The following is a 13092-nucleotide window of genomic DNA, read 5'->3' as shown; positions in this document are numbered from 1 at the left end:
CTTTTTGAATTAGAGTTTTCTCTAGATATATGCCCAGCAGTGGGGTTGCTGGATAACATGGTAAGTCTATTTTTTAGTTTTTTAAGGTATCTTCACTGTTTTCCATAGTGGCTGCACCAAATTATATTCCCATCAACACTGTAGGAGGGTTCCCTTTTCTCCATGCCCTCTCTAGCATTTACTGTTTGTGGAATTTTTAATAATGGGCATTCTGACTGGTGTGAGGTGATACTGTACTTTCAATTGAGTTTTATGGGGTTTTTTGATAGCAGTTTGCATGTACTATTTGAATACGTTTATAAATGAATGATCTTCTGAGATCAGAAGGACATATTGAGGATTCTCTTGCATATAAAAACACAACTGTCAGAATTAATGAATATTCACTTGCTAAAAAATTACAACTAGTAATATTTTAAAGTAAGGACTGGCAGCTCCAGGTGTACAAACTTTGGGATAGACAGAGGTCACTTGAGACCATCTGCTCAAAATCCCTGCTTTCATACAAAATTCACCAAATTCTCCCTAAATCTCTTGGCAGTTTCTTCTGCCAGTGTTTAGCCACTTCATATGAGAATGTTCTTCCTTAGGAAAGCAATATTCATAATGAGCCAGGCAGAGTCAGATAGACCTGGGGTCAAATTTAGGCTCAAGGACTTGAGCAAGTTATATAAGCTCTCTGAATTCCATATTCTGTAACTATAAAATGGAAGACATAATAGTACCTACTTCATGGGATACGTATAACTTGTAACTGAGTTAATATACACATAATACATTGATCAAACCTCCTGGCAGCTATTACAACTAATTATCATTATTTATCAAGTTTTCATTCATCTATAAAGCAACACAATGCCATGGTTCAAAAAAAAACTTGCCCTAGAGGGATCTTAACATAAATATTGCAGTTTCCTAAAACCATTCAGATTTTAATCAAAATTGATATTAACTTATGCAAATTAATCTTTTCTACATTTAAAAATCCACTTTGATGTAAATTATAAATATAAGCAAAGAGTGTGATACATGTTCCTAATGAAAAGCACTCCTGGAGATCAAGGAGTCATGTAACTTAGTCATAACATCCATATTCTGTTTAACTCACACACAAAACCCAGTTTAATAATCTTAGCCACATTTTAGCTTCCTGAAACAAAAAATGAAGCTGTATTTCATCTAGGTTTATGTAATTAATGACTTGAATTGGTTAAAAAGAGGAAGAATCACAGCATTTTAGAGTTTCTCTGATAAGGACCTGATTCTAGTTACAAAGGTACGTAGTGGCATATGAGTACCCAAAACACAAACTCTTGACTCATTTCTTTCCAGGACACTGTGCTACCTCTCAAGAAAGAAATTCTGAGTGGATTCAATGATCAGTTTACCTGCAATAGCAAAAGCTATGGGAATTTTGCTTTTATATATTTTTCATTTCTAGAACTCATCAGAATTTATATTTTTAAAAAAATGCATCAGGCTCAAAATATAAGCAAAAATAGTTCCAGCACCTTTTCCCCCTCCTTTCACTTTAATTGGGTAAATTAAAAGCAGCTGGCAGGGGAGAAGTGGACGTGGAGATGAAGACAGGGAAGGCTAGGGATGAAATCATGTTCCGGCTATGCGTAAGGTCCTAAGTAATCAGATAATTGGGCAAGCTACCACCAGTCCCAATTCCTGGCTCTTGGAATCCTCTTCAAGCTTTCCAGCTAAGTATCTCGTAAACCCCAAAGCATTTTGAAAAATAATTAGTGTTCAAAGCTGATTGGAGTCCTTATTAAGAATTGTCAACACCCTTCCCCAACAGCCCTTTCCCCCTTCCCAGCATAATCTTTCTTCTTACATTTACCACCTTCAACCATATTATGTATTATTATTATCCTATTTTCCTTGTTTATTGTCTTTCTTTCCTCACTAGAATATAAGCTTCTCATAGCCAAGAATTTCTGTAAGTTTTGTCTTACTGCATCTTCAGTGCCCAGAACAGTGCAGGCATATAGTAGATATTCAATTAACACTCACTTAATGAGTGAAAAATTACCAGCCTTTGGCCTTCCCTTTACTTAATACGAATGGTAATTTAGATAGATTTCCTGGCTGAATTATACAGATAATTGTGGGCCTTTCTCTAAAAGTAAAATCCTTTCCCACATTTCAGCTCAAAAACCTTATCTTTCAGCACACCAGGATGACATTACTAACAGTGCTTTGATTTTAGGTGTCTTCTGTCTGTAAGTCCAGTTCTAAAATAACTTTCATATGTTTAAAAAATGAAAGAGCTGGAGAATATTAGGATAAAAGTGAAAAAGAAAATAAGCTGTCATTGAACTTAATCTAAACAAGTAAACTTAAAAATGCTTCTGAGTTTTGTGCCAAAGTAGAATGGAACCTTCAGAAAAGTTACCCTAAGATGTTGATTCTATCAATATTAAACAAGTTTGAACTCTGCTTAAAAATTCTAGAGATGCCATGACTGGCAAAATACATAGTGGAAAAGACTGTGAACACTGAATGATGAAAAAAAAATCTAATAGAAATGAAGGGGAGTATGTATTAATGAATCAGGACTCACCTGAAACAACATTGGAGGTGAACGATTGTTTGTTTTTTAAACTTTCCAGAAATCACGGTCCTTTTACATGATTTTCCTGCAATAAAAAAAGTATTTTAAAAGATGGTGCTATCTTAAGAAAAAAAAGCAAAAGCAAAAGCATATCGAAAAATAAAAACCAAGGTTAAGAACTTCTGACAGTATGGTTTCACTTTCTTTCTTTTTAACCACTGAAATATTTCAAATAACTTTCTGTAATTTGGCATTCTGATTGCCGTCATTCCAATAGGTTAAAGAATGAAAGCAACTTGATTGATAAACATTGCTGACTATAAACAGTTAAAGGACTGACGTTGTAAGGCCTGTTCATTTCTGGCCTACAAAGTGTACAGATCAGACATCATCTTCATCAGGTCACTGATTCTACTAGAACCTGAGCTTCTACCCGAGCTAAAGCAAATGTGTAATTAAGAATCCTACTGAAATCATGAAGCCAGATGATTCCACCATGTTTATCATTCCTGTCATCATCTTCTGTCCCTTCAAACTGTAATTCCTTTTTGTCATGCCTTTCTCTATTGCTCACACTTTCTTTTCCCATTCCCAACCTTTCTCTTCCCAACCCTAACCTTCCACTAGCAGAGAGTGCCTCTGGGGCATTAGGCAGTGGCTTCAGATCTCCCAGGGTCTCCTTCAGTTACACCCAATCTGTGGTATGGATAAGTGATGCTTTTGTCAATCAGTGACACCCTTAGTTTCCTTCTGTTATAAACATTCTAGAGCCACTACTGCTCTCGCTTTTCCTTTACAAATCTTTCCACTCTGCCTCCAGAGATTTCCCATGATAAACAGATATCTGCTCTACAGCCTCAACCTTTTACTACATCCTTTCTACCTGGCTCTCACCTGCAAACTCACAACTGAATTCGAATTCTTTTGTGAGCACATTGCTTGTCACTCTGTATTGGAGGCTGCTCACTCTGCAGTAGGCAATATATCTTGAAGTCACAAATTAGGGCCACTATTCACATCCATTTCTGTTATTCTTCCTTTTTTCCACTTAAAAATCTTTGCTCCCTTGGGACAAGTCGTTTGTGACCCACTCTCTAGCCCTGCTTGTTTGCTTTATTTTTCTGACCTCCTGTCTGGATGAAAAGTAAATCAAGCCAAATTTTGTTGGTCTTCTAGTACAGGAGGTGATGGACTTTTTCTGTAAAGGATCAGATAGCAAATATTTTTGTCTTTGTGGGCCGTATGGTCTCTGTCACAACTCTTCAGTTCTGCCACTGTAGTGCAAAACAGCCGTAGACAACAGTAAACAAATGGGCATGGCTGTGTTCCAACAAAATTTAGTTTATAAAAACAGGCATCAGGCGGGATTTGGCCCAAGGTCAAAGTATGTCAACCCCTGTCCAGATATATGCCAGTCACTATGACAGAGCCTATACATACGTTATCTTGTGGGAAACCACAACGACAACTCCCCTGTAGGGTTGGACTAGTAGACAATGAAAGTTAAGCACTTACCATAGTGACTGGCCTATAGTAGATGCTTGATAAATGGTTGTTGCAAATGACGATAATTAATCTTAGGTGACTCTGCAAGATGGATATATTTTATGCACAAAGAAACAGGGACATTAAATAACTTGCCCAGGGACTAAGTAAGAATAATCGGATTCAAAAGTCTTAACCATCTGCTCTATTCTTTCCCAATGAACGCAGTTTTGGCTGAGTTTGATTTGACTATAGAAATCTGAAATGGTTAGTAAATCCTAGGAAATATGAATCTGAAGTTTAGGGAATAGATTAATTTTCTGTAGGATGTTGCCTTCTTCTTTTAGTTTCTTAATTAATGATCCTCATTAGGAGCTATTAGCACATCAAAAGAGTATTAAAATAGCAAGTAACCTTATGGCTATAGTAAACACAAATACAGTTTTCCCTTTGACAAGCTCAAAAAAATGCTCTAATGATTCCTGAAGGCAGAAGTCATTAGTAAATAAATCATTTAGTTGAGAATTAACACGTCATTTAAGTCAGTTAAGACAGAATTTGCTAACTTGCTGTTCTCTTTTAGGCATTAGTCAGCTAATGGTTATTGCTATCATAGAACTGTTTATAACTATATTGAATGCTCTGGAGCCAACTCAAAGAACCTTCTTATATAGATTGCACAGGGGAAAATATGGATAATAAGAGTCCCAGAGATTTCAGACACGCTCAGGCATATCTGTAGGACTGGAGAGGTTGGGTCAGGTGGGGTTTACCTATGCTAGGCCTTCAGTCACCTTAAGGATAGAACAACGACCAGAAACATAAAGGCTGAAAATTGGTGGAGAGAACAGACTCCTAAAAAGGCTGCTTAATTTATTCGATTGATTCACCATCAAATATTTATGGAGTATTACTACTGTTCTAGGTACCAAGGATACAACAGTGAATAAAATAAAAGTTCCTACCCTAATGGAGATTAGATACTGGCAGGGGAGATAGTAAACACATACACAAATAGGCAATAAATGTCAGTGACCAGAGTACGGGGAAAACATAAAACAGGGCAAGATGATATAATGTGAGTGCTGTTTTACATAGGGTAGTTAGGGAACACTCAATTAGCAAACACTAAACCACTGTTCCTAGTGGAAATAAACAGGTTTCTGAGAGTTTCTGTCCACAACATTTGTGTCAGCCAACCAACACATAACCTTGTATTATGTGTGTTTCTGTTTATAGACACTTTTTAATATCATTGATTCATTAACATTGAACTCATGGCCAACATCACTATAACTCATGCCTGAACACAGCTTATTAAACACGTTTTCTCCGTAAGGTGGTGGTTTCATTTTTGCCAGTCCCTCTCTAGTGTTAGTGCTAAGACTTCTCCTTCTGTACCTCCACTGTTCCTGTGGATGTCAAGGTCACCCTGGCCTGTATCCTGGAAAACGAAAATAGGGTAGTTGTTTACATGGTCAATGTGATTAGGGGGTTCAACTCTTAGGACATGGGCTTACATTCTTTTAGTCAAGAATGACAGCTATGTGCAGACTGCTGTCAATGGATGGACCATGCACTTCAATAACCAGACACACAGCTAAGGTGACCACTTCATTTGACTTTACATGACTGCATGTTGTGCACCACTGAATGGCAATCAGTGATTGTAGGTTCTGGTCCTTGTGAGGCTCCTTGGTGCTGGACCCTGAAAGTGCTGGACAGTCCTCCCAATGCTGACCCCTGTTTCATTTCTCCTCTGTCGTGCCAAATTATGTCTTCCCTAACTACCAGTTTAGGTGATCCACTTTTGAATCTGGTGGTTGAGGGGGGACATCATTTAGTAAGACAGAGGACGTGGCAGTACCATATAATGAAGTGAGGCAGCTTCAAAAGGAAAAATTTAGGGGGAAGATGCAAGACAGGGAGGGACTTAAGAGTTGTATTTTGAACATGTAAAGTGTGAGATGCCATTTAGACCTTGGAGGTAGTCTGATGGTTGAGCCTGTAGTTTAGGGAAATTTGAAGCTAGAGCAGTAAATTTGTGAGTGAACAACACACGGATAGTATTAATGCCACTGGGATGACTAGATGATGTAAGGATGAAGAAGTTAAACTTGGAACAACAAAAAGAGGTTGAAACAATTCTGTTTTCTATTGATTCTTTTTAGAGAGAGCTCAAGAGTTGAGTTTAGTTCATTTTCTCCTGTTCTGTATGAAAAGAACCATAAAATGAGGGGGAAATTTGAATAGGTGTTAAAGGGTATCAGCACCAGATCCCAATTCTTTTTTTGTCATGGCATGTCAAGCAATATTTAGTCTACTGCACTCACATTAAACAGAAGTTGGAAATTGAACATCACTTTTGAGATTTTTTTAGGCAGTCTCCTTATGTATTATGGAATCTTTTAACTGAATAATGAACCATCTCTAGGGGGGAAAACTTCAAAGAAAGAGTCCCTACCCTATATACTCTGAAGCATGGAGGAAGCTAGAAGCTGGGACTGGGACAGCAACATTCTAGTCCATCAATCAAAGAGGTGTATGGCAAACTCAAACCCTCTGGGAAGGAGTTGTACCCAAGGGAATAGATCCATGAGGAATGGGAAGGAGTAAGAGAGGGCACAATATCAATATTTCTAGGTTCTTTGTCAATTAAAAAATTAAAATATTTAAAAAATGTTAATTCAAATAGCTTTTTAATGGCAGGAATGGTCTTGTGGATATGCTTTTTAAAAAATCCTTATCTTTTAGAGATACATGCTGAAATGCTTGCAGGTGAAATGAAAAGTTGAGTATTTTCTTCAAAATACTCAGGAGAGAGGACTCAGAAGGGTATACATGAAGCAAGATTAACCATGAGTTGAACCTGGGTGATCGATACAGAAGAGTTCATTATACTACTATTTTTGTTTATGTCTATATTTTATTGTTTTTATTGTTCTTTGATATAAAATATTTTTAAAGGTTAATCTTTGACATAAAGAATACATCTATTTTTTGATCTGTATTCAGGACAATTTGTTATGATGTGAGGCCCAGAAAAAGGGGTTTGGAGGAAGCAGATGAGTGTTGATCTCAGGAAAGGCAACAGTCCTGCTGCCTTTGGGAAACCAGGAGTGTATCTGGATGGATAGATATGGACAAGTGCCAGTTAGGGTGGCTGGCCATATTTGGAGTCATTAGGTCCTAAGGTGGTGTTCTCATTATACAGACAATGGTTCCCAATAGTGGGGAAAGACTGAGGGTGGAAGACTATGCCTTCCACTTAAAATACTGTAGGGAGCCCATCAAAGCAGGCCAGGGGCAGCAGGTTTTGTCTCAGATATTCATATAGACCATCTTTCTCCTCAACTTCTCTACCCATTATCTTTCTCTGTTTTTCTCCCTCTGCTAATCCCTACTTGTCTTTAGGATCAGCTAGGACACTGTTCTCAGGAGCACATTCTCTTCTCTGACTCAAGACCAAGAGCCTGTGTCAGTCCTTCCACTCCTAGTCCAGCCGTTTGGCCTGTAGGCCTAGAAAAGAGAGCAGGATAAAGAATGTGCTGAGTAACCTCCAAAGACTCTAGATGAGCCCATTCTGATAATTGGAGACAGAGTCTCCAGACAGATAAGATCCTGGAATGAAGCACAAAGAGAAGAGTGTGCTTGTGTCCCCTGTGGAGAGCAGAGCACACTGAGTCGTTTAGATAGCAGAGGAATAAAGCAGATCTAGTGTTACTGATGTCATTCTTACCAAAAATGCTTTCTAAAAGAATAACCGAGAGTGCCTGCAGGTATGAAGCACCAGGCCTTCAAATCCCATGTTTTTGAAAATTCATTATGAGGGGCTAGAGCCAAATAACTTGTCCGTTTACAAGAAGTGGATTATTCAGAAAGTAGAGAACAAGTTCAGATTTTCATACAGAGGAGGCTATCCTAGGAAATCTGGAGCAAGTTCTTCCGTTTGGGAAAATAAAGAGCCATGAAGTTAGTATAGTTCACCCCTGAACAGCACGTGGGTTTGGGGCACCAAATCCCCCCCAGGCAGTTGAAAATCTGCATATAACTTTACAGTCGGGCTCTCCATATCTACAATTCCACATCTGAGGGTTCAACCAACCGTAGATCACATAGTACTATAGTATGCATTTATTGAAGAAAAGTCCATGTATGAAAGTGAAACCACACATTTCAAACTTACGTTGTTCAAGGGTCAAGTGTAGTTGCTACTCAATACTCAACTATGAAACCACCAAAACTGGAACTAGGAGACTCATTTAACTCAGCATTATAGGATGCTAAGTATCACACGCTGACCCCAGATATTTTCAGTAAAGGAAGAGCTACCATTAATGAGCACTTGCTATCTTCCAGGTATTACTGTGCTGTATAACAAATTATCCTAATATTTTGCAGTTAGAAACACTTATTATCTCATAGTTTCTGTGAGTAAAGAATCTGGGAGCAGTTTAGCTGGGTGATTTTGGCTCAGGGTCTGTCAAGACACTATAGTCACGGTGTTGGCTGTGGCTGCAGTCATTTCAAGGCTCAACTTGGTGAGGATCTGCTTCTGAACTCACCTACAAGGCTGCCTGATGACATGGTGGCTGGCTTCCCCCATAGTGAGCAACTCAAGAGGATGAGAGAGAGAATCCAAGACTGAAGCCCTAGTCTTTTTTTAGAATCTCATCTTGTTAGAGAGACCTCATTGCTTCTGATGTATTCTCTGTGTTAGTGCCAGTCAGTGAGTCCACTCCAAGCTCAATGGAAGGGGATTACAGAAGAGCACAAACCGGAAGGCAGGGATCATTGTAAGCTACAACAAGAGGATGTCCATCACTTAGGCTAAGTACTGATTACTGAACTGGTATATTTGATAGTCACAGCTTATTGTAAATAAATAAATGATCTTACTTATATCATTCTATCCTCTTTACAGATAAGGAAAATTAAATAACCTAAGGACAGAATAGAAAAAAGTAAGGGAACCACAGATTGAATTATTTCAGTCATTCATCAAATACTCTTTGAGAGTCTCTGGTATACTGGTTACTCTGCTAGGTACTGGGGATTTGGAAGAGAACGTGTCATGTGAATACACATAAGCGCTCACAGGGCTTACAATCTAGTATGGAATCCTGAGATTAAGGAATTTTTAAAAATAGTTACAATAATCAGATGAAACTACTAGATTTATAATGCTTCTGTTAAACATGTAGTTGAATAAAAGATTAAAATATGTATAGTAGTCAAAACCACAACAAGAACTTTACACCTGTCAGAATGGGTATCACCAAAAAGACCACAAATAACAAATGTTGGCAAGGAAGGAGAAAAGGGAACCCTTGTACACTGTTGGTGGGAATGTAAATTGGTGCAGTCACTGTGGAAAACAGTATGGAAGTTCTTCAAAATAACTAAAAATAGAACTATCAGATGATCCAGCAATTCCACTGCTGGGTATATATTCAAAGCAAACAAAAACACTAATTCAGAAAGATACATGCACTCCAATGTTGAATAGCAGCAGTATTTACAATTGGCAAGATATGGAAGCAACTAAGCATCCACTAACAGACAAAGGAATAAATAAGGTGTGAAACACACACACACACACACATATATACACACAGAGTACTACTCAGCTACAAAAAAGGAAATGTCATTTGTAGCAACATGGATGGACACGAAGGGTATAATGCTTAGTGAAGTAAGTCAGACAAAGACAAATAACGTTATCACTTACACGTGGAATTTAAAAAAGTGAATATGACAAAAAAGTATTATTAAGGTCTTTGAATATTCCTATGAAAAGCAATGTTTACAAGTTTTTGAAAACTGGGAAGATGAAAATAATGTGGCTGCTGCAGCACTGAAGATGGCTGCCAAAACCAACTTGCTTATTTGAAGAAATTTTTTAACTTTTCCATTCAACTCCTTTGCATTGCTGATCCACAAAAATCTGCAGTGACCACGTCCAGCCTTATGTCTGTCTGTATTTCCCTCTTTAGTGGGCTAAGTGATTTTTCTATGCATTCTTATATCCAAACAGGCTTACTGGAAACTGTGATACTATCACCATTGTAACAATTATGTTATATGTTATGTTATGCTGGGCTCTCCAGCTCCCCTCCCATTTTTTAGACAGTCAAATACTTATATGTTAAAAATTTAAATGAGCTTATTTCAGCCTTGGGCCCATACGAGTGCAGTTAAGAAGGCTGTTGCTGAATCAAGGACTTTTCAGAGTTAAGGACAGCTACCCTACACAACAAATTAGGCCCAAAACATGTAAGTTCATTCTATGAAATTTTGGGTAGAAAACAGCAATGCAAATCTATGATCCATGTATAGGACAATTACTAAGAAGAAATTAAGAACATCCTTAAATCCTACATTGCAAATTGAGAAAAATTTGTCAAATGGAAGAGATACACTGGCTTCTTTCATTTTTCATTTCTTTGAGTGCAAAAACCATGAAAAGAGGAAAAAACTCAATCTATGAGTGTTCATGAAATGCTCCCATTTTAGAATCTTGTAAATGTTTTAAAACTATTGATTAATTTGCCCTTGAGAAAGGAAGGACGAGAAGTCCAGAAGCTAAATTCTGAAGCTTCAGTTCCTTTATACACTTCTGTCCAGATGGTCAATGTCAGATTGGTTTCCAGCAGGCTCAAAAAGACTCCAAACTATTACTAAATAAACCTTATTTCTATGCTGTGCATTTCTACTGAATCAATTCTTATGCTAACGTGGTTAGGCAAATAGTTTCTGCTACTGGATAGACAATTTAAACTACCCATTTATGCAGTAAACTTCTTAAATTGACAACAGAGCCCTCGTAATTGAGGTTTAATCTCATACTTTCCAGCAAAAATACAGATTTAATAAGGAGACAGCAATTCTTAGGAAAATGATCGCTACGTATATGAATACTCATTAGACATGCACAAATATTGCTAGTTCTAATTGTGACCTGCCTGGAATCTGTGAAGTCACTCGCCAATTTTTTTATTTTGGCCAGGAGGTGAAAAAGTTCTCCTAATTTTTTTCGAACTGTTTGCTTCTTCCTAAGTAACTAGTTATTTTTCATATGTATACATGAAAATTATACGTACGAAAATTTTATATATATAATATATGAAATTATATATGACATACATGAAAACTACATATGTAATTACCTCCAAACGTAATCAACAATATCTCGCAAAATTTGCATTAAGGGAACCAACCATGCATGCGTCCGTGTACATAAGGAGGCTACACTTACTTAGAAGGCAGGAGAGAACTATTACTTTAAACAAGAGATTTCCACATTCGGCGTCCCCATCCCGAAATCTCGGCCGAAGTAGCGAGATGGAGCGCGGGCCAAGGGCTCTCTCATCCGGCGCTGAACTCGGGACGGGACTTCGGGAAGCGCCTGTCGGCGGTCTTTCTCCGGCCTCCGAGGTCCCCAGTCATACGTGGGGATTCCAACTCCCACCCTGGGAAGGAAAATTCTCGTCCAGAGACGTGCATCCCTCTCTGCACTGTCCTCAGTGATTTCGAGCGACTCAGTGTCACTTTACCCGCCTCAGAAAAACCCAGAGGCGCAGCCGCCACCTGCCTGAGGCCAAGGCAATAAAGCCGCACCACACGGCGAGTCTGAGCCCTGCAGGAAGCGATGGAAGGCTGTATCCTGGGCCCTTTCTCCGCGGCTCTGTTTCTGCTCGGGACCCACCACGCGGACTCCGAGGAGGGCCTCGCAGGCTGGTGCGGCTGGGACCCCGCGGCCCGCCGGGGTCGCGATGGGGATTGGGGGGGGGAGAGGGGAGGGGAGACGTGGCCGCGCGGCGTCGGCCCTCCCCCGGGGCGGGGCTGGAGCACCGTCCCGCCCCCCGCGCCCTCCCTTCCCCACCCCTCCCCCGCGCCCTTTTCCACCGCCCCCGCAGTAGGAAAGGGAGAGGGAGAGGGGAAGGAAAGTGCTGTTCTGTGGAAAGGGGCGGAAGGAGAGGGAGGAAAAAAAGAAAAAGAGAACAGAAACATGGCCGTCAGCTGTCGGGGCGGCAGTGCTGCACGCAGCTCCTAGGCAACCCGCCGCCAGCACAGCCGGCCTTCGGTGAGGCTCGCGCTCAGGCCGTTACCCCTTGCTGCAAGCTGCGCCCCTCGAGACCCAGCCCGTGGGGCGGCGCAGGCGCAGATCGGACTGTGGCGGCCGTGGCGGCCGCCGGAGCAAGTCGCCCGCCCTTCCCTGCCGAGAGCGCCCAGGCCGCGAAGCCGGCTCGTTCATGCCCCAGGAAGGGGCTGTGCCCGGGTGGCACTGAAGGAGGAACGGACGACAGGTGAGTCTGCGGCGGAGGGCCTTTGGCGGAGGAACCCTGCGCCGCGCGGCCGCCGGGCCCGCGCTCCCGAGCCGCGAGGGCGCTGGGCAGGTAGCAATTCCAAGGGCTGAGTTCCTAGGGCCCGCTTGCGGGGGGTCGCCGAGGAGGCGGAGGGGGCCGGCGCTGGCGTTCCCGGCCTAGTTTCTCCTTGGTTTCCGGGGGCGGGAAGTCCCCGGAGCCTGCACGATGGGATGGGGGAGAGGCTGCGCCAGGAAGGGCCTCCGTGCGCCGCCGCCCAGGCTCCTGAGAGCCACTGGCGTGGAAGGAAGCGCGAGGGGTCTGGGCCCTAGGGACCGCCTGGGCGAAGGCTGTCTGGGTGGGGGCAGGGGTCCAGGGGTAGGGACCCAGGTTCCTGGGGAGTAGGGGCAGAGCGGGTGAAGAGCTAAGGCCGGGGGTCTCGAGAGGGGTTGGGAGACCGGGTCGGGGGAGAACTGGGGATCTGGGCAGGTGTCGCAGGTGAATTGAGGACATTTCCTTCTCCGCGTTACGGTGGCAGATCCTCGGGGCTTCTTTGTTGGGGATGATTTTTAGAGAGGCAGGTTCCATTCAACTCCGAGAGACTAAACACAAATAAAACTAACTAATGAGCCCCTAGTGCTGACTCTCGTAAAGAGCTGTAACTTTTCTGCATTGAGGATGCTGTCATGTCTTCCCCTTACCCCCTCTGTTTCGTAGAGCTTTTCCCTCTCAAAGATC

At 41.3% G+C, this 13092-nt stretch overlaps 2 protein-coding genes across 8 annotated transcripts in view; one reads left to right on the top strand and one right to left on the bottom strand.

Annotated features, from left to right (window-relative positions):
- Positions 1 to 11839, bottom strand: part of PLIN2 (perilipin 2) — a 76342-nt gene extending 64503 nt beyond the window's left edge. For 2 of the 5 annotated variants that reach the window (XM_074361525.1, XM_010946027.3), the window contains exons 1-2: positions 11307 to 11839; positions 2573 to 2648 (exon numbers count right to left, since the gene is read on the bottom strand). The gene's annotated coding sequence lies outside the window, so the exon portion shown is untranslated. The remainder of the gene's footprint in view (positions 1 to 2572; positions 2649 to 11306) is intronic. The other 3 variants (XM_074361523.1, XM_045509889.2, XM_045509893.2) reach the window with 3 other exon arrangements.
- Positions 11840 to 11954: 115 nt separating this feature from the next.
- DENND4C (DENN domain containing 4C) overlaps positions 11955 to 13092 on the top strand; it is a 95576-nt gene continuing 94438 nt past the window's right edge. For 2 of the 3 annotated variants that reach the window (XM_074361521.1, XM_074361520.1), the window contains exon 1: positions 11955 to 12357. The gene's annotated coding sequence lies outside the window, so the exon portion shown is untranslated. The remainder of the gene's footprint in view (positions 12358 to 13092) is intronic. The other variant, XM_074361522.1, reaches the window with a different exon arrangement.

This window comes from Camelus bactrianus, chromosome 4 (assembly GCF_048773025.1).
Source record: "Camelus bactrianus isolate YW-2024 breed Bactrian camel chromosome 4, ASM4877302v1, whole genome shotgun sequence".
In the NCBI taxonomy this organism is placed as follows: Eukaryota; Metazoa; Chordata; class Mammalia; order Artiodactyla; family Camelidae; genus Camelus; species Camelus bactrianus.
The sequence above is the reverse complement of the archived record's forward strand: the minus strand, read 5'-3'. Positions and strand labels throughout refer to the sequence as shown.